At 39.6% G+C, this 23,089-nt stretch overlaps 1 protein-coding gene across 1 annotated transcript in view; it reads left to right on the top strand.

Moving 5' to 3' along the window:
* Positions 1–442: 442 nt before the first annotated feature.
* Positions 443–23,089, top strand: part of LOC149774358 (tripartite motif-containing protein 59-like) — a 121,445-nt gene continuing 98,798 nt past the window's right edge. Inside the window, exon 1 of the mRNA XM_089945379.1 lies at positions 443–570. The gene's annotated coding sequence lies outside the window, so the exon portion shown is untranslated. The remainder of the gene's footprint in view (positions 571–23,089) is intronic.

The raw sequence follows: 23,089 nt of genomic DNA, 5'->3' as shown, positions 1-23,089 counted from the left end.
TCAGAAGAACAGATCATTTAATCTTGCAATCGGGGTAAGATGCTGCGGTTTTATTTCCAGCCAGTATACCTTTTTTCTTTTATCTGAGGAAAATATTTTCAACTAATATGATGGTTATATTTGTTTTTGTCTTTCAATCATGGCAAAAGTACTTTTTATCAAGCTATTGGGAGGAGGGGATATGAAACTTAAAAACAAACAAATAAACAAAGCTAACACCCAAGTTCCGAATTTGCAGTCCTTTTCTTTGCCAGGTAATGTAGCTGTCAGGTGTATTATATAAACGCAGATGTTCGATATTTCAGTGGTTTGTTTTGCAATGGGTAGGATAAAAAAATCTTATATACCATAAGATTGCCATCACAAACCTTTTATTCGATCCTTCCCATAACAGTGAGACCTGGCAATCAATCAAAATAGTATACTTCAATATCGGGATAGCGTCTAGCTAGGGTTTATGAGCATGTAGCGAGATTTATGATAACCACGATCCAGCTATACATGGCCTTGTCTAGATTACAACATTTAGTATAGATCGCACAAGACAGCGTAGGGTGGGCGGAGTTTCAGGTAAGTTGAAATTTCATCCTACGATGATAGATAACAGAAAACTGAGAATATTACATAACTTCACACTTTATCATTTGCCATCCCAATTTAAACATATAAATACCTTTCTAAAATGCAAATTTCACGACTTATCATAATCAATATACAATGGATTGTTAGTACATTGTGCTATTGATGACCAAAAATGAAACACAGGTAACAAATTCCATCAAGACATCTCCAAGTTTAGCGAGAAAACATGTACCAAGAGTTGACGTTTCCTTCGTTCGAAAGGAATTGTGCGAATTGTGCCGAAGTACAAATAATTACGCATGAAGCAATGCAAATATAACCTGATCGTTACCCATTTACTGGTTTCATGCACATAATTGCGATAGGGACACCCATCTCATTTTAAGGTCCAGAAGTCAGCAGCAGGGAAGTCGTACAGACCAGGTGGCTCAGATAATTTTAACCCTCCCACACAAACTTTCTCCGTAGAAGCCTCAGATTTCAAAAATAAACCCTCCTGCGCAAATTAATCCGCAAAATTTCAACCCAAAGTGCATTTTTAGGCATAAAAAAAAAACAGCATTTTTTGGGGGGGGGGGTAAAATTTGTTTGTGCCATAATGAATTATGGTGGGCTGCAATTTTATGAGTAAATTTGATCAAGACCGACTCGATATCTACTACGTGGATCATGAAGATTAATCGTGACAAAACCGTGTGGTGTTGCCTGAGCGTGACTGAAGAAATTTTTGAATTTATTTATATCCATGTCGCCATTGCACCAAGTTTGATGGATATTCCTCAGCGTGTGAGTATCAACGCCATTAAAAACTGATAAAATATTACAATTGTCTCTAATAACCTTCGGAATTTGCGTATATCGCTGCGTCACGTAAATCACATCGGTGTTCCTATGTCGGCCACGCGAGAATATCCTAGCTGGGTTAGTTTGTTTATCCAGCATTACATCATCGAAAACAACAAGATTATTAGCATCACCGTTTAAACTTTCCACTGATGGAGTTTCATTGATGTCCGTTATAAATTCTATCGTGCCATCCTCAGTTTTATCGCTAAATTCCTTTAGTACTTTATAACATCGTTGATCGTCAACGGACGGCGCAACCAAATACAATTTGTCCCATTTTAACCATCTCATTATCAAATTTAGCAACAATTGCGTTTTTCCAGAACCAGATGGTCCAATAATTATCATTCTTATCGAATTCGGTAATGCCTCGACGTGTTTTATTTGCTCGCGTTTTTTTGTGGCTGAAAAATCAATTACATTCATGTTATTAGAATATTATGGATTCATATTGTGTTAAGTGTCGCACTCGAACTGCTACGCTAAATCCAATCGAAGTCGTTACGCGCAACAACAGGAATGCAATTAAGGGTGAATGTGAAGTTTGCAAGACAATTAAGTTTAGATTTGTAAAAAAAAAAGTAGAACCGGAGGAGACATCGCAACCTCCTTAACAAATCTACCTGGAACTCCCTGGGCGAAATATCCCGGAGAGAAACATTTACCAGGATATAATTACTGCGGACCTGGTACAAGGCTAGATATAAGACTTAACGATAATAATCAACCAAATCCTGGCGAGGATCCAGTAAACGCTATCGATAACGCATGCTACTATCACGATCTTGCATATCGCAGCGGAGATTTACAACAAAGACATCTCGCTGATATTAAATTAATTCACGCAATAGATGCTATTCCTGATAAAAATTTCAAAGAGAAATTGGCAACTTGGTTGATAAAAGGAGCAATGAAAGGTAAATTAGTACTAGGTGCTGGTAATTTATAATGGAGCAAATATATTATTCTCCGCGAGGATTTTGGCGAGGAAAATCAGCAATAGCCAAACTTGCTAAGGCAGCAAAAGTAAAGCAATCTGTCGCTGAATCGTGGCTATCGAGGCAAGCAGTCTGGCAAATTTATCTTCCTCCGCCTAAGAAAATATCATATGCGAGTTTCTCTGTCAGCGTACCTAATGAAGTCCATCAGGCTGATCTTATGTTTCTTCCTTACGATACCGTTGACGGAGTTACATATAAATACGTGTTGACGGTTGTTGATATTGCTAGCAGATACAAGGAAGCGGAACCGTTATCGAATAAAACAGCAACAGATATTGCTAAGGCGTTTAGCGAAATTTATTCACGATCTCCATTAACATGGCCGAAGCTTCTCCAGGTTGATCCAGGTCGAGAATTTCTTGGCGCGGTTACTTCACTGATGAAAAAGAATAATGTTAAAATCCGTCGCGGTATTGTAGGTGTTCATCACAATCAAGCTATCGTTGAGAGATTCAATAAAACTCTTGCAGAACGATTATTCGGATATCAGTACGCGAGAGAATTTATCCAAGATAAACGATCTCACGATTGGGTAACAAGATTACCTCACGTGATTAACGCACTAAATAACGAAGTAACACGAACAATAGCAATGAAACCCGCAATTGCAATTACAAAGACAAAAATACCACTAAAGCGAGATTCTACTATTCCACCTGTGTTAGGTAGCGTCACGGTCAGATATTTATATAAGGAGGGAGAAGCCGAGGGTGGCAGAAAAAGAGCAACTGATCCAAACTGGAGTGTTACGACACATAAAATATCAGCTGTAACAAGATCATCAGGAAGGCCAGCGATTTATTTTCTAGATTCACTAGCGCCACAACGCGGATTTACCAAAGAAGAATTACAAATAATACCAAAGGATACTCAATTACCGCCATCTTCGTTAATGTGAAATTTAATCCTACCTAACTGAGATAATTTTCTTACTCGAGAAACTGCTAGATAAACTAAATTTGACCAGGAAATTCTATCATCGACGATCCAAACTTGACCATCTACTGTTAATCCTTGTGATGAATGTATCGTTGCTGCGTATCCGAGTTTCCATGGCGATCTTTCTGCGTTTATTGCATCATTGACAAGATTAATATCAACGAAAATAATATCATTCAAAACTAATATTTTTTCTTCTCCGCATGGCAAAGTAACATTAATATTTTGTTTCCTAGTATCAGTTGGCCTATAACACAACGGCACCTGCAACGTTGGAAATTTCTCACAGTGAAGCTTAAATAGTATTTCCTGAATAGCATCGCGAATAATTTTTCTGCTAGCAACGATCAAATGATCAGGACGCCACAAATTTAGAAAATTATCCATCGAAGTTTCGTCAATTATTTTTCTCATCACATCACATTGAAATTTATTAGGTTGCAATCGAATCATTTTTTTAAACTCGGTCAGTAAATTATCATTGGATCTATAATCAGCGTCAATTTCTTCATAATAATCTACAAAATTTCTAAGCCACCTGTGAGGAGATTCACCATCAATAGGATCAGGTTGACCATGATCTCCGCACATTATTACAGCGGTATTTTTTTCTTCTAGCCAACCCAGGAATAATTTTAACACAACTAAATTTACCGTGCAAATTTCATCAAATATTATAATCTTGTTGATATATTTATTTCCCATTCGAGCTGAATCCCACAATCCACCGCTGTACTTGAAATAACTATGATACGTACAAGAATTAACTCCACGTTGTTTTATTTCTCGTGCTAATCTGTGAGTTGGAGTCAACACGATCATATCAGAGTTTGAAAATAAGTTTATTGCTCGTGTTGTTTTACCACTACCACCAGGACCATTTAGGTAAACGAATTTGTTTCGTGAAATTGGATCAAACACTGATACTGCTGTTGATACTTCATCGCATTTATCTTTATGAAATTTATCGCAATCTTCTACATCCGCGTCCTCACAATAATCTAGAATATCCTCGTTTTTTATTCTCCAGGTTCCCCAAGAACCATCGGTGATTAAATTTTCTAATCTGCACTGATATTTCTTATCAATATAAAATGAATCCGTTGCAACCCTTACCGCGATATCAGAAAATTTATTTATCATCGACAGTAAATTGATACTCACATAAGCGAGCATTGATGATCTTAAACGAGTATACTGCGCGGATTCTCCATCAAGATAAGTGATCACTGTACCCAACTTCGTTCCATCAATAATAATATTTTCTCTGTTGCAAAATATTCCTCTTGACACCGTATCGGCAATAATAAAATCCATCTCAGCATCATTGATAAATAACCTAGCGTGGCGATGTTTATGATCAACTGATCCTCCTTGAGTAAATTTACCAATTATTTTTCTTCCAATATCTTTCGCGTTCTCACAATCTGTCGGCAACCACACCTCGGTCTGCTTTCTATACGATATAATCGCCTCGCTCACCGTCAACGATATTAACATCGACGAATCCAGCATATATCTCAACAATACCGTAGGGACCCATCTTCGCTGAGATAAATGCCGACCAAACCAAATATAACAAATTTTATGCAAATTTTCAGCAAGTTCGAATGAAGTAACATGAGCGAATCCTGTCATGACAAAATCGGGTAACGGTCCGTTAATTGCAACTCTAGTCATCTCGTTGGTGGGATGGCCAAATTTAGCAAAGTAATTTGCACAATCGCCATACCCAAGGAAACTTCCAGGATAGCATGCGCTCATATCAACGGAAATCATATCCTCGAAATAATATTTGGTATTCCATAATCCTCCATGGCCGTATTCGATACAACTAAGTTGAATATCATTGAGAAATTCATTTCTTGTAGGTTTCCACGAATTTCTTTCTCTGGCAGCATGAGCAGCAACAGACGGAACAGTAAAGCAATTTGTCAGTAATCGATCTGGATTTGACGAATACTTCTCCGCGATATTTTTCATCGATTCATGTAATATTTCATCTCGGTAAATATCTCCGCGTGGTAAGATAAATTGATCGTATCTTTCTTCGCTAGAAAATAACCAAATCGATATTGGATCGGACTTGGCTAATAGTTTGATAAACCTAAACATTGCATCGGAACTATCTTTGGATTCCACGGGATAAAACTTAACAACACGATCTCGCGGGAATATCATTACCGACTGACTCCACGCATGTGAATTATGATCAACAATTTCGATTGGTGTTCCTCGAGAATTATACGGCGATGAATATAATATTTCTCCCGATAGTGTTTTAACCGTAATAGGAAATTTAAGTTTCTTACTTAACGCAGCAACATCATCGATTGATGCGCCATCAGTAACTGTCTTTGCCCATGAATTAATTTTATCCAATCTCAATTGAGTCAGACCAGATCCGCGACGGGCATTCCTCATATGTTCGATAACTCGCTCAGCTACGCAGTTTATTATCGGAGATTCCCTCATCGCAGGTAGATTTTTCACATCAGGATTATTATTCAGCCGATAAATTCCATAAACAACAGCACTAGAAGGATACGCCCTAGCATAATAAGGACCATCAATCCCCAGCAGCAATCCCGGTTTCGAATTTTTATCAAGAACAACATTTTTCTTACCGCCACGTACTGGATCTCGTTTATCACGAATAATCCAAATGTCATCGGGTATTTGTGCAATAAATTTTATTCCGAAAATAAATCTCTCTTCTTTGTGTGAGTTTTTTATATGTTCGATTATCTTCTTCGCTCGCTCCAAATTCATCGTAGCATCAACAAAGTTAGTTTTCCATGTCGACCAAACATGAATCGCTCCATCATCAAAAAATTCCTTCTTCGCACTATCAACTTCAGGAATGATATATTCTGCCTCATCGAGATCAAATAAATCCATTATTATATTTTAGACAAATATCTAAATTATAATGAAGCAATGCGCGTGGATAACAGTTGGATCAACAAAATCATGTGACAAATCCTGCAGAGGTGAATACTGTGGTGCTCACATATACGAAATTCGACGAGGCAACAAAGGACCACAACGATGTTTAGTTTGCCAAGTTGGCATTCGAGGAAAGACTCGATTGTGTTTTTCTTGTGGTGGAAAGAAATATCGTGAGTTACGAAGATATTATGAAAAGAAATCTTTATCAGTAATTTCTTGTGAAGAAGATTATATTAATCGTTTCAAAGCAAATTATGATTTAGACTTATAAAATATTATATATGGAAATGAAATCAACGATTCCCATGAGTGAATATAAATCGCATCCCATCATCGAAGGTTACGAAGCATCTGAGGATGGTAATGTCAGAAACATCAAAACAAAGAAACGTGTTGGTAGTATTTGTAATTCGGGATATCTCAAATTTACAGTCCATAAAAGAAATGAAAGAACAGAATGTTATTCGAATCATAGATTTATATTCGAATGCTACAAAGGACCAATAGAGAGAGGACTTGTTATCGACCACATTGACGGTAATAAACTTAACAATAAACTTTCCAATCTGCGCGCGGTAACCCAGAGTGAAAATTCAAGATTTGGTAATAACCGTGGATTTCCTAATTATTCGAGGACTGTTAAATCAGTGAATCAGGCAACAGGTGAGGAAATCGCGTTTACATCGATGAGTGCAGCAGCAAAACATTTCTTTATTGAACCACGATCAGTACAATTTGTGGCAGAAGGAAAATATAACGCAACATTTTCTTATGATGCTGATTCATGGATCAAATTCTCCTATGTACCAATAATATTTGATTCGGAGAGTGACGAAGAATAATTGAATATCTCCGCAAAACAAAAAAAAAAGATTAATTTTGAAAATTTCCCTGGATTTTATTTATTTTTTTCGCCCATTTTTCCCACGGAGACAGATTTGGAAAATCTCACTTGCGATTTAAAAATCAAGAATCAGAGATTCTCATGATTTCACCAAAAGATTGATACTTACAGTTTCTCCTCGTATATCAAGTAAATTTCCTTTCTGATCCGTTAGTTTGAAATTTATTCTTGTCAATAATCGATTATGACATCGCAGGTAAAACGGATTCATTGGTTCCTTGATTATCAAGTAACCAGGAGATGCGCTAGGTGAAAATGAATACAATATAAAACCCTGATGGGCTTGATTTGACTCTGACGAATCCACGTTGTAGCTACCCTCGACAACATCCGCGTGAAGATAAATCGCGATAACTTCCGTTATATTAACGATACCCGGCGATATGTGCCGTCCACCTTTGTCAGGATCGTTATTGTGTTTAAGAATCAATTCTGAATGTATTTTTTTGGTCCATGCGGCATGTAATTTCGGAAATAAATCATCGATGGTATCAGTGACGGATTTTCTCATCGCATCAAAATCAGAATTGGGAAATTTGAAATTTGGCAGTGTTTCCTCGGTTAATTCAAATACTCTCATGAATTTTTGTTTCTCACCCGAGTTCTTGATCAACTCGAATTTGCTAATAGGAAGAACATAGTCGGCAATTGATATATCGTCGACTATCGCCCGAATAAACATATCATGATAATATTCAATATCATTCGCAAGTTGATTTAAAATTTTCACGTGCTTTATAATTTCGCTACATGAACCAGATTTATTTAGGATGCATTCATGAAATGATCCTCGCAATAAATTTAATTGTAATTCGTGTTCTTGAATAAACTCGTCTAGTGTTCTTCTTACCAAGATACCGTCTATGGGGGCTATTATCCTGTTAATGTGGGTAGCGTCGAAGATTTTCACATCTGGGGGGATTTTAGGAAGAGGCAGCCATGAGAGAATTCTTTCGTTAATAAAAGTGAAAGCGAATATTACTAGGTTAATTTTGTGGTTATTCATGAGATTGATGGCGCTGTGGATCAGAGGCTTGTGTTTGATATCTCCATACCATCCTTCGTCGGTTGTAAAATCTTCCTTTTTTGGTTCCGGTATTTCTGGAAGGGTTTCATCATACCAACCTGGAATAATAACATCCGATTTCTTTGGTTTTATCAGAGGTGCGACCTCGGGCCAACCTAATATATTCCTGATCGATGATTGGTAAATATCTACCACGTACGGTGATTTCACTTCTATCATTGACGATAGTGTTGGATCATGTGAAGATATCTTTATTCCCGGAGTAGCATCGCCGGTTAAATTTGATATTCTGGTAGTAAACTCATTATTCAGCTGATCAATTTCGTAACTACCGGTTGGTATACCAACGACGATCCAATCGGGTGTTCCATCGGGTTTATTCTTATTTGCAAAAACAAGTGAATTATTTGGCATCAAATTACCGAATGATTTTGATCTAACATTAGGCCAGCTATTGTAGACGCGTAATTGTGTTAATGCAATTTCGTTAACGTTAATTGGTGTTGAAAAATTAATACTAAACTCGGGTTTCGTTGAACTTAGCGATATTAACGTTGTTGTTGGTGGTGTTGTGTTTGTCACGATCTGGGCTAACTCGGACATTATTAATATTCATTTGTTCAATCTCCGAGTAAATACTAATCATTGAAGAAAATTCTAGATCGGATATAATACCATCGTTGAGACTTTCAGAAAGTAACAATGATAACTTCGAGTACGCGTCATTGATCTTAGTTAGTTTATTTTTGTACGAAGATAACTTTTCACTTGTGCACGAGGATATTTTTTTTGCGATGATATTAAGAACACCCGCGATTGCTGTTGTTGACGATATTATTATTGTTGCTACGATTGGCGCTATCATTGTTACCGCGGATAGAATTATTCCTGCACCAGCGACCACAGCAGATACCGCGTACACTGCAACATCAATGATAACTAATTTGCGCTGGTATTTATTTATTTTTGTTTGATAATCGTCAAGTTGTTTTCGCAACGAATCCTGCCATGATCGCGCAAGATTATATCGATAATCCGATGCGTTCATATATAAATAATTCTCTATACAATTCTGGGGGTGTTTCGGATAAATATTCGAAAACTACAAAAAAAGGAATTGGGGTTGTTATGGTTCTATCTGGTGGTTTCAGTTCGATAAAAAATACTTGCCCTTCATCTAAGGGTACAATAATAAAACCGGGATAATATTCAGTGAAATTTGCATTAGTGGTTTTTGCATTAAATTTTATCCTGGAGATAATATATATTCGATAAATACCCGTAATTGGCGCTTGAAGGGGAAATGGGTCAACCCCAGGTGTCCATATACCTTTATGTGTATTTACCACAAATGATATACTACAGGTAACATTACGTATTTCTACCTTCTCTGGTATCGAAATTCGCGATAATTTTCCAAGTTTCATTGACGATATTTTTGTGGTTATTTCGATAATTTCCTTACCTAATTGCTTTACGTCAGTGGCGTGATCAGTTTTATCGGCGGATTGATCAATTTTTGCTGTTGCAGCAAGAAGTTTCGTGTTTAAATCTCGAATTTTTTCATCGTACGTTGATGTATCTAACTTTTGACGCGCTAATTCACGTACCACGTTAATTTCATCGTTGATGGATTTTATTTGTACTTGCATCGCGTTAATCCCCTTGGTAAATTCAGGAACAACAACATTACCGAGTTTAATAATTTCCTCGTTGATTTTTTTGTTGAGATCGTCGGTGGATGGTTTCTGACCCATCGAGATATTTACTTCGTTAATTTTGGCAAGAATACTAGTAATTTCCTCGTTGATTTTTTTTATTTTTTTATTGAGATCGTCGATTGATGTTTTATCGATTTTCTGACCCATCGAGATATTTACTTCGTTAATTTTGGCAAGAATACTAGTAATTTCCTCGTTGATTTTTTTTATTTTCTCGCTGAGATCGTCATGTGATGCTTGATCGGCTTTTTTATTTGCTAGTTCGTTTGCGGCGGAGGAAGTATCAATGGGTGTTTTTATATTCTCGTCAAATTTTTTGCTAAATTTAGCTAAAATATCGTCAAGTTTTTTAAGATCGTTATTTAGTTTGTTAAGTCTTTTTGTCATTCTATCTTGAAGTTCGTCGTGTAATGCTTTATCGGCCTTCAGGGGTAACTTTGCTATAATATCGGCGATATCAGCAACAGATTTTAATACCATCTCCGATTGGCGAGTAAACTGACTAATGTGATCGCGGTATTCGTCTCGCTTGATTATGTCAGTTATTTTAACGTTACTAGTTTGTAATCGCCCTTCTGTATTTTGAAAAACAGCAACTTCACCAGGATCAACTTCTGACAGTGATAAAAGATTGTTAATATCGCTCTTGGTTGCGAATTTTGATGTGTCGATGTCGACTGCATCTTTTTTTTCTTTCCTAAAGAGAGACCTACCGTAAATGTCAACCATGATATTTATCTACGGTATATTCAAATAAAATTTTGCGATAAGAATTGGATGATTTTGAAATTGCATCAAGGACGTTAATTGATTCTAAACCGCATATTGGTGGATCTGCTAATGTTTGTGTTGGAAGTGTTGAATACCAAACCGGAAGTTTTAGTTTTGACACATATTTGATAAATTCGTTTGGTGGTGCTAATCCATACGAATCGAAGTAAATAACTTCGCGAGGATTAATCGCATACGCAACCCAGTGAGTTCCAGGACCGGAATTTTTATCGAGATTTATTATTCCTGTCTCGGTGGGATTTGGTTTATCCGGTAGTTGATCTCGCATAAATACGCCCCTGAAAAATTTTATTTTCTTTTTTTTTGCTTCACTGATTAAATCTAAATTTGAGGTTGGTAGGCTCGACTTAGACCGGATCCGTACGGGGGTCGTCTTAGGTAAAGGCCAGCAGCAGAGGGGGCGAATCGGACATTTTGTCCAATCGTTATTTTGCTTAATTATTACTTTCTGCACTCAACGATCTAGTGTCGTCAGCGCCTGGTAAAAAAAAAACGACGACGGTCCATCCTACACGATGGTGACGTCATTTGGTTTAATTAACACCTTCTGCTCGCCGATCCCCAGCGTCGTCAGCGTCCGGTAAGCACATCGACGACCGCGTCGATGTCATCGCCCCCTCTGCTGCTATGATCTTACAAACAGAGTGATCACTAACTCCTCCTCTTGCAGATCAATTAGGTTATTTGACTGATCGGTAAGTCTGAAATTAATTCTCGTTAAAAACCGATCATGGCATCGCATATAGACCGGATTAATCGGACTCTCAACGATTAAAAATCCCGGAGGGGCTGTTGGTGAAAATGAATAAAGGATATATCCCTGTTGAGCCTGATTTGATTGCTTGGTATCCACCTGGTAACTTCCTTCGATAGCATCACACACTAGATTAATCGCTATCACCGATGCAATATTTACGTTGTATGGAGCAATATGCCTACCATCATCTCCGTTATCGTGTCTGAGGATAGTTGATGAGGGGGTGTCCGCGGGTGGATTCTCAGGCCATCCTAGTATGGTTCTTATTGAACTGTTATAAATATCAACCATATACCCCGGTGTGCTTATTTCAATCGTCGACGATAACGTCGGTTCATGAACCGTAATAGCTATTTTTGATTCCTTTCCTGTGATTGATTTTATCCTGCGTTGAAATTCTTTATTGATTTGTTCTATTTGGTATGACCCAGTTGGTATTGTAACCTCCTCCCAGTTTGGGGTTCCATCGGGTTTATTTGTCCGTGTAAAAACCAGCGAGTTATTAGGTTGTTGTCCGTTAAATGCGTCCGCTCGGATATTAGGCCAACTGTGATATACTCGCAATTTTGCCAGCGCTATTTCCTTTACTGGAACCGGTGATGGGAAGTTCACACTGAATTCGGGTTTCGTTGATGTTATCGATATCATACTTGTTTGTACCGGAGTGGTGTTCTCCGCGATCCGCTGAAGTAATTGAGACCCTTCGGGGTTCAGCGACATTATTATTATTCGTTGTTTTTAGTGTCTAATTTTAACAACCAGGTGGTTCCGGCTTCCAGTTGAAAATCCTCGATTTTTGACATCGCGGAGCTATACAACTGGACCATCGTGGAGAATTCAACATCGGATACGAACAAATTATCAATCGATAACGAGATCAACCCGGATAATTTCGAGTAAGCGTCGGATACTATTTGATGTTTTACTGTATACTCGTTGAGTTTTTTCTGAAAACACGATGATATCTTCCTAGTGATTGCGTTGGCAACTCCAGCAACTGTTGTCATTGCGGAGACAGCGATTGGAACAGCGATCGGGGTTATCGTGGTCACCGTGGATAAAATAACACCGGCGCCAGCTACTATACCCGATACCGAGTACACGACCGCGTCGATGGCGGTTATTTTTCGGCGGTATTTTTTTATTTTTGCACGGTATTGTTCGGAAAGCGTTTTCAAATTCGCGGAAAATTCTTTTGCGGTATCGAATCGATATTGATGTGACGTCGGTGATACCTCTGATTCAATTTCCTTGGTGGTCATTTTTATTTTAAAAGAGCTAGTGTTTTTAATTACTTAGATTCGCTACAAATTCCACATACCATGTAATGTTTGCCCTGGTTAAATTTCCATCAACGGCATAAATTGTAAACGGTTCAGTTGCGTCCTTGTCTATAATTGTTGATATTGTATTGTTAAACCCGGATGAACTCGACGATAATATATTAAACTGCATCATTGAAACCAGTGTCAGTCGATAAATGCCCTTAACAGTTGCGGTGATATTTACTGTATTCTGTGTAAGAGTCCAATCGAATGATCCATGCCGAATTGTGTATACTGTGTTGATGATGTTCTCATGAGGGGTTTTTATTTTTTCGAGTTGCTCTGCCATTCTCGGTAGTCTGTCTTTAATCGCTTCAACATCAGTTATAACTATTCCTACTCCCCGCCAACTCGCGTCTATATTATTCTTGTTCGCTGCAACATTAGTTTTGATTATTTCTATTTCCCGTGTATTCTCGGTCATACTTTTTTTGTTCGCTGCAACATCAAGTTTGATTGTTTCTATTTCATATGTATGCACGTCTATACCTTTTTTATTCGCTGCAACATCAGTTTTAATTAATCCTATTCCCCGCCAATACGCGTCTACATTTTTTTTGTTCGCTTCGACATCAGTTTTGATTGTTCCTATTTCCTGTGTATGCGCGTCCATATTATTTATGATCGTTGTAACATCAGTTTTGATTGTTTCTATTTTCCGTCCATGCGAGTCTACATTATTTATGATCGTTGCAACATTAGCGCCGATTATTTCTATTTCCCGTTCATGCGCGTCTACACTCCTTTTGTTTGTTGCAACATCAGTTTTGATTGTTTTTATTTCCTGTCCATACGCAGTGATATCATTTATAGTTATTGTAATCTCATCCGGCTTGGTATTTTTTTTACCAAAGAATTTATCAAAGTTGTCATCGATCCTGTTAACATTTTTTCGCAACGGGGGTAAATTGGCCGACATCTCCATAAGATCCGAAATAGCATTTTTTATTATTACAAGATTTGGTTCGTCTGCCGTCGGGGGTCCCCGAAAAAAACTATTGACAATGTCTCGCATTTCGCCGACGGGTGTTATCATCGACATTAACTGTTCTCCATACAATTTAATTTCACCACGTAAACTTTTTAACGAATTCGACACGGATATATAACTGTTGCCAAGTATACTTATTTTTCCATCTATCATCGATATATCTTCACCCGGTTTGAGTCGTCCGTCGCTGGTATATAGCGCGATAGCGTTCTCGGAGGCATCATTATTTCGTATTAAAACGTCATTCAGTGACACATTACTGGATTTCAATTTACCCTGGCGGTCTTGAAATACAACTATTTCATCTGGGTCAACACTGGTTAAATTCAACGTATCAGCGATTTCATCCTCAATTAGTTTTTTTATGTCATCGGTGGCGGGCGTTTCCGTGGGTTTTTTCAGCGCCGAAACCGGTCGTCCCCAAATATCAATCATTATTATTGTAAATGTTATTCTCTAAAATCCGTTGAGCTTCTACGACTCCACTAGTGTATTCGTTTACAACCACATGAGGTGGTTTTCGCGATGATGAAATCGCCGCAAGTACGTTCAATACCTCGCGGCCACATATCGGCGGGTCACTCAATTGCTGTGTTGGCAGCGTGGAATAAAAAACCCGGGCCGAACACGCCCGGGCTGAACACGCCCGGATATACCGCATGAACTCTTTCGGCGGGGCTAACCCGTATGAATCAAAATAGACGATTGCACGCGGATCAATCGCGTATGCAACCCAATGAGTTCCCGCTCCGGAGGACCCATCGAGGTTAATTATACCGGTTTCAATATTCCTTGGTGCCGCCGGTAATTGATCCCTCATGAAAACACCTCTGAAGTTTTTTATCGCTAACGCGTTTGCGGCGTCTATTAAATCAAAATTAGACATTGGAGTCATTGACCCCCGGGTCAATAAACGGTTCCCGGTAGTCTTAGACCCTTTCCCGAGTACCATGAATACGGGGTTCCCGGTAGTCTTAGACCCTTTCCGGCCACGGGTCGTTTTTTTTTGTAGCCTTTCCCGGTTGCCTTCTTTAATGCCATTCCCGCCGCGGTACCAACGGCTCCTAACGCCGCCGCCTTAGCCACTGCTGGTGCGGCCGCGGCAATCAACGCTGGAATCGCGGCTAACAGCGGAAATATTCCACCGGTCTTTTCCATGTTTTTAATTGCTGCGGCTGAAAAATCTATTTGAACACCCTTTTTATTCTTCATCGCATCATTGAAATGTTTTATTTGACGCGCCGTCAACGATATCTTATGATTACCACCCGCCATCTGCGACGGCTTCAGCGTTATTGTGGTCCCACATTGTTTAGCCGACTTTGATCGTAATTTCTTGACTTGACCATCAGTCAACTCTACACTGACGACACTATACGACATTTTATTGTAAACGCGTTTTGTGCTTTCAATTACATGTTTTCCACTGGCGCATCAACGATTCTCATTCGTCCACCAACACCTTCTAGCAGCATTGATTTATCGCTGAGAATGACAGCGACCGCTCTGTAATTAACACCAGCTGGGGCTATACGAGCTCGGAAGTGTATATCAACGATGGATTGTCTCGTTAAATCAAGATGTTCCAACGAAAAGTAATAAATCGGATACAGGTTTTTAAAATCAAGTTGTGATATTTGCAAACCAGTGTCGACGTTTTGATCACGACCCATATATGACAGCAATCGATGATACACACGTGCGACATGGTTATCACCGTAATTAAGCTGTATATCCTCGGATGGTTCCTGTTGTCCGTTTATTCTCAGCGAAACCTCCATGACTCCTAATCGATCAAATATCATATGGCTGCGTTCTTGATTACCCAATCGTTCCCTATTCTGTAGCGCTATGAATATATGACGCGGGGCTGAAACACCCTGTTTTGATGCTAGGTGCCATGTAAACGTATCGGCGACGTTATCCTCTTTAGCATCAGTTGTTACCGTTAGCCAACTCAACAGCGATTTCCCTCCCTGTTCCATAAATGCTAACAATCGTGCTTCCGTGGTAACTGATGGAGTCAGCACCGGCATCCACAATGCCATTTTAGTTAAAATGACTTTACCGGCAGCGACGCCAGCAGCATGCCATATTGCATTGTTATCATCGCCCCTTCGCGTCAGCGCGATTGTATGCTTAGCCCCATAGACAACTTTTCTGACATTTCTGCAGAATCCAAATATGTGATGGAGTGGAATCGCGCATGAAAACTGTCGGCGTGGTCCTTGCAACATTCCTACTCGTGCTGCGAATCCTAGATTGTAATCATTGTTGGTGCTTTTTATAATATTAAAATTAGCACCTGGTCTTGCTCTGCGGTCTGGATTGGCTGCTTCAGCCTGTGGGTCAGTTGCGGTATCTCTTTCCGCCAGCACGTTGATGTACTGAATATGGTCAGCGTTATTGGTGGTGTCCTTCGCAAACATCATAGATGGGCCCGCCGATCTTGTATAATCATCCGAGTATCTCGCCAACCCAATTATCGTCGTTGCAACATCAACCTCGCGTTCTATTGATTCAATTTCTCGCCCGTCAATAAGATATCTGGCGCTCTCAAATAACGCCATGATACCGTTGTTGACGAAGCCAACTCGAACACGATGGTCATCTGCGTATGGTGTATTATCGGCGGCATTTGTCACGAGTTCTCCCTCAATTTCGATAAACGCTTCACACGGCAGAAAGTATTTACTGGTATCTTGGACCTGAAGTTCAATTCGCGATCGTAGGTCGGGTTGCGCTGCATAATAAGAATAATATTGATAATCACGGACAGAATCATCCCTGCGCACTGGGGCATCCATATCAAACGCGGGATCAGCGGTACGCGCAAACATTCTATTATTTATCATGTTGATGTTTTCAATTGCGATTTTTTCGTCGTAAATTCTTTGAATTTAAACCACTCCCCGCTATCGCGTTCATGAGCGCGTTGGTTGCCGCATCGGCGGATGGCGAAGTCGTCGCCAACGACTCTAATTTTTCTTCCACGGCGTTATTTATTACTTTACTGACATTTGCAGGCATCACTGTCGTTGATGGCATTACCGGTGGTTTCTGTTTTTTTCTCCTGAATTTCACCAATGACATTAGTTTGTCCCGCGCGGCTGAAAACGCCCTTCCGGCAACATCTCCAATGGCACTAATACCCTTATCACGAATAACATCAATAGCCTTCATTCCTAATTGTTTGGCTAACGGCGCTACTTTTGGAGCCATTCTTGTAAATAACCCCGCAATGGTGCTACCGAGACCATCTCCATAGTACGCGCGGTAAACAGGCAATCGCGAGTTTACCACGTAGACGAGTACTGGTTTATCATGGTTGTAGTGTATGATCATCCTTATTAAAAACACCAGTTTTCCAATTAATCATCCACGAGTTCGTCTATGAGCGTTCGATATACATTAATGTCCATAATACCGCCTGCAAATAACCGCTTGCAAATATCAGCGGCCTCATTGATTATTTCCGTAGAGTTATTTCCGGCTCGTTTTCCTCCGATTAGTACTTCCAGCCGTGATATATCACTGAGAACACTATTAGGACAGGTAACGCCGTAGGATTCTTTACCAACAGAGTATCCTTTTCCTTTTTTTGGTGTTATACTCTTAACTTCCTTGTGGAATGCGTCGTAATCGGATTTACTACGATGTGGTAATGCATCTTTATGTTTACTCGCTAAATACACTATTCTTGCCCAGTCCTTTAACGACTTTATATTTTTCTCGTAACCGCTATTGATATGCTTCTTATCTCGTATGTTCTTAGCAAAATTGTTGGCAGTAAAATTAATTAATTCTTCCCTGTTGCTGAAGCCTCTAATTTCATCTATTGTGCTCTTCTTGAGTACAATACGGGGTATATTCCCCTCTTTTTCTTCCGGTATTTCTTCTTCTGGTATTTCTTCTTCTGGTATTTCTTCTTCTGGTTCTTTCGCAGTAGCGCCTAGTTCTTCTTCGTCGGCCATTGTAACATAGGGTTCTTGTGGTTCGGTTATAGCGAGTGGTGGCGGCCTCCGTGTTGTAGCAGCCGCTATTTTTGCAGGAAGTGTTTCTAAAGACCTTTTTGTTTGTTCGGTCTGAGCCGCTATCTTTTCAAGCGCACCAAGAACGGGTACAGTTGCCGCCGTAACATCCTTAGTCGCTTTAGTTACCGGGGCAAATAACTGTTCACTTCCAACAGCAAAATCAGTTTGCATTTGTTGTCGCGTTTGAAGTTTCTCTCTCACTCTGTCTCGTAACGGTATAAACTTTCTAAGCGCTGCTAGCCGCTCTCTGGCTAGCCGAGTAGTAAGTGATTCACCTACCATTATTGTAAATTGATCCGCAATTTTCTAATTTTCCGCCGAGTGTACCATCGGGGGCTCCACGGAGTTTTCGTCTATAATCCTTCTAATGTTTTTGATCTTACTAGAAATCTCCCGGCGTCGTTCATAAACACGTCCGAGTTTTTTTCGTATTATTTCAACGGCAGTAAATAGTCCAATGAATGCATTTGCGTCATTGTGGTACAGGTTCTCATTAATCGTATGTTGTAATCGTTTTATAAAAAAATACTCGCGGGCCAGGGTAAAACGCCCCCGTTTCGACTGTTCGTTAATAATCTCATAATCGGATAATATTTTTTCACTGTCGAGACCATCAGATAATTCAATTCCTTGATTTTTTAATTTTGAAATCTCAGTTAATATATTATTGATGTCTTCGATATTCATTATTCTTATAAAACATCTTATTTCTAATATCAAAAATTTTAATAAAATTATTGGGGCCATTTTTGACCCCGTTTTTTGTATGGACAGTACAATGCCGTAGATCTCCACTCGAGTGTTGTGGCAGATTGCAGGCATACATGGACAGTACAATGCCGTAGATCTCCACTCGAGTGTTGTGGCAGATTGCAGGCATACATGGACAGTACAATGCCGTAGATCTCCACTCGAGTGTTGTGGCAGATTACAGGCATATACATATACTTAATTAAGGACATTCACATCTTGGAACCCCAAAGCATACATCTCCGGGAGGGAGGCCTAGGGTGACAAACGTCATCGTAGACCGCCCAGAAGATATGCTTGGGGGACATCACTACATGTACTTAATTAAGGATGAATATATTTACAATGAAATGATTGATGGATGATGGGACGGCACAAGACAGCACAAACATAAAACGGCGGGGCGGAACTCTACGGCCAATTCAACCAATCAAAAGCAACCCAATTAAATTAACCCGGTTGCATGATTGTGAACAAAAGACAACCACACGCCCGGGTCAAGAGCGTGGGTTAGTTTTGATTAGTTGAATTGGCTTTCGAAAGCCCCAGGCTTATAACGAGTCATCTTGTATATAAAGTGACTAATACAGCGGCGTCAGTCACAAGGTGTGTGTTAATTTGAATTCCCTTGAATCGTTTGAATCCTTAAATACTTATTAATGATGTTTCACGGCATTTAAATGAAACCAAATACTCAAATAAAACATTAAAAAAAAGAATACAGCTGTTAGATAATAGCGTGTATTTCATTAGTTTTCATCGTAAAATGATTAATTAATCGCAACATTAATTGGACTTGAAGGGACGCAACATTAATTAGACTTCAAGGGACGTAACTCTTGTCATGCGACGCTATCACAAAACGAGTTATCTCCCTTTGATGTTATATATGAAAATCGAATTCTATGACCCGTCTTTTTTGAGATCGCTGTTTGATATATTCGTTCTGCAACAAATTGTATTGAGGCGATACAAATGTCAAAATATTTTCCTGCCTCATTCATCGACTGAAATATTTTTTCCTCGTGAGTTGTTGTATCAAATGACTTTACGGGTTTTACTTTCTTTGAGTATTTACCAGTTTGGCCTTTTTTACTATTTTCACTCTGAGAGATGGCTTGCAGATTACACAGTCTATTATTTTGATAATTAGAATCAATGTGATCAATAACGAGAGTATCTTTGATCAATCCGTGGAAACATTCATAGATGATTCTGTGACAGAGATATTTTTTCCCTCCAGCAGTAAACATTAAATACCCGTGATTGTTTTTCCATCCAACCGGCTTCTTCAGTCTACGATTTCTAACAATACCGTCGCGAGATGCCTCGTAATTGACGAGCAGGGGATGCGGCTGAAATTCTTGGTCCATTTGTATAATAATACTACTTGTCTAATTTATTATTTGGTTTAATTATGAATCTTTCAACGTAGTCTTGGGGGGTTTTGATGACAAAGTCGGCGGTGGGGTCAATGACGGCGTTTTTAATTCGCTTGTCATAATAGCGTTTTAGTTCCCTGTATCGCTTTCCGCCACAATTGATACACAACTGTGATTTTCCTCTTACACCGACGTGGCAAACCAAGCACGGGAGGGGGCCAAGAGAACCATTACGAACGCTTTGTAAATGATACCCGCAGAATTCACCTCTACATGATTTATTGCACGGGGTTGTCGACCCAATCATCAACCATTTGCAGTGATTCATTATACTATATTCTTTCATTTAAATACTTGTTTTAATTATATGGATGAGTTCGAGAGATTGGCAGCAATTAAACCCCGGAAAAATATTAGGTTTAATCTCGATAGAGTCCTCAAGGACACACCAAAAGCGTTAATAAACGATAAAACCCTGTTGAGTAAAATACGCGATTGTATCAATGAATTCAAGCGTGATGGCGCATCTCACAGTTGGTCAACATTTCGAATTGATGGCATTGTTGATGCTACCATGAACGACAACCGCGCAGCAATGATAATATCACAACTTGACGGTAAAAGGTATTTCTTCAGAGTAAAATTCATTGTCCGGGTGGAATCAGGCGATTGGATCATGCGTGATAAATTTGAACCAGTTTTCAGCGACAAGAAAACAGTCACTGTCAGCCGCGACTCCAAGCCGGGGTTGTTAACCGGAATTGACAAACCATACTATGAACGAGCGTATCCTGAAACAGCAGTTGTTTATGGAATATACCCGTTAAATAAGAAACCTGATATCGGAAAACTGAAACCGATGAAACAGTCAACTGGGATAAATTGTGTAGCAGAACGAATAATAGAGCATTTTACAAATGCATGTCGAGGAAACAAATTGACTGATTTACGACGTAGCAAAATCAACCAGTGGGAACTAACCGTAAAAGAGCGTGGAGCAACCATCAGCGACATAGCGAGATTAGAAACGTCGTTGAGATTTCCAATAACCGTTACAACGATAACCGGTGAAGTATTATACGAATCGAAGTATAAATCGAAGGGAGCCCCAATCAAAATTATTGATCATAACGAACACGCATGGACGCCCGTGATCACAATATTTCCACGGGATAGAACAGTAAAGTATATACCCGAAGAATTCCTGGGAGAACAATTCTCCAAGGACGGTTTTCTCGCGGAGAGGAAACTATTTGATGCTATTGCCTACTTGTGTAAAAACGACCCTGTATCAGTGTGGTTACTTCGCAGCGCTGAAAACGATGCGGATACCTTTGATCAGTTTGTAAGACCAAACGGTGAATTATATCGCACTGAAGCATTTCACAACAGGATGAAAAAAACCGCCATAGAATTTGAGGAGCATGATGAACAACTGCTAACAAATTGTTTTACGATTCCATCGGTTGTAGCTCATGTTGCAGCAAGGAAAAATGCGTGGAGACCAACGCGCAGGGAATTTCTACCGGATGTACAATCCAGTTGTTTGGAATACTATCACGGTGGACTATGGAACACTGAATACAACCGCGACGCTATGATCTCGGTTGATATGGTTGCCTGTTATCCAGCGAGTTTTCTCGGGTATGGATCCGCCGCTGAGTACTTTAGACGATTTGGACACCCCAGTCATGAAATGATTCGTGTTGCTATTAATGGACCACTGCCTGATTTTGATTTAACCGGATTCGCTCGCATAGTATCATTTGAATTCGCGGCAGGACTCCATCGCTGTTGCTATATTTGGATCGGTAGACACATGGCTGAAAAGAGATGGCTGCCAATAGCGCTGCTACGGTATATGATTGATTGTAGCATGCTAGTTTCGTTGATTGTCAGTGACGCGATTATATCATACCGGGCACAGACTGAAGTCTGGTTACCAGAACCGGAGCGTCTAGATAGCATAATTGACGAGTCCAGAAAAAACATTGATGCCGACGAGGAATATATCATCGAATGGTCCAGGAGGATATTTAACCAACGAAACCGCGAGGCAAAAGATCTCGGTAGAAGAATAATTGGTAAGTTTACACAAGGTGGAAAAAACTGCGACTACAAACGATATTGCTCACGGCTGATTATAGATGACGCAGAATATGATTTCGTAATCAAGGACACAGTGGCAAAAAATAGATACGTGAACTGCAAAACAGCTTTCTTGTCCAATGGAACGAGGTTGGGTACAGTTGTTACCTACAGCGATGGAGACAGCCCGGCGTATCCACATTTGAGGGCGTCTATGCTGGGATATGCCGCTATCAATTTATTCTCGATGATAAATAGATTCCCCGATACCGCGGTTAGAGTAGCCGTTGATTCGTTTTACATAGACGTAAAGTATAAGGAAAACGTAGCCGAGTTTACTAGTCCGGACGAGAGTTGGGGTACATGGAGAATTAAAAATGAAATACGACGCGATTATTCCCCGTCAGCAGATGTCACCGTTGAGAACAACTACTTACGCGGTGATAAATTGTCAGAATGGTCTAATGCACCATCGTGTTCTGATCCAATTTGTAGACACAAGACGGTTTATTTAAGCGGCTGTGGCGGGTCAGGAAAGACGACTCGGGCAATTGAATTATTTCGAACGCGGGCAAGTATAATCGTGCTTACACCGACTCATAGACTAGCGCGAGAGATAAAACAACGAAATGTTGACGCCGTTACTTATCACAGCTTCTTTCGATACAGCGGCGGTGAGTGGACTCCTGATCGAATGGGTGAAAAATTTATTCCCGACATTATCATCTGGGATGAGATATGTACTGTTTCGTTAGATACTTTACAAATGTTTCTTGAGTGGTTGCTGCGCGCGAATACAGCGGTAATCATGTGTGGGGACCATGGCCAACCACCACCATTTGTCGGCGAGGGTCCACATGATTGGTTAAGGGGTTTTGTGGACTATTATGAAGAAACCGATACTGATTACCGAGCACTTGATGAACAACTGCGCGAGGTTAAGAAATTAATCAGATTACAGCCGGATAGAATTCAATGTGAAATAATTCGCGAGGTGA

Source organism: Sinohyriopsis cumingii, unplaced genomic scaffold (assembly GCF_028554795.1).
Source record: "Sinohyriopsis cumingii isolate HCF-2022 unplaced genomic scaffold, ASM2855479v2 utg000309l, whole genome shotgun sequence".
Lineage (NCBI taxonomy): Eukaryota > Metazoa > Mollusca > Bivalvia > Unionida > Unionidae > Sinohyriopsis > Sinohyriopsis cumingii.
Note: the sequence above shows the minus strand (reverse complement) of the source record. Positions and strands in the feature narration are given on the sequence as shown.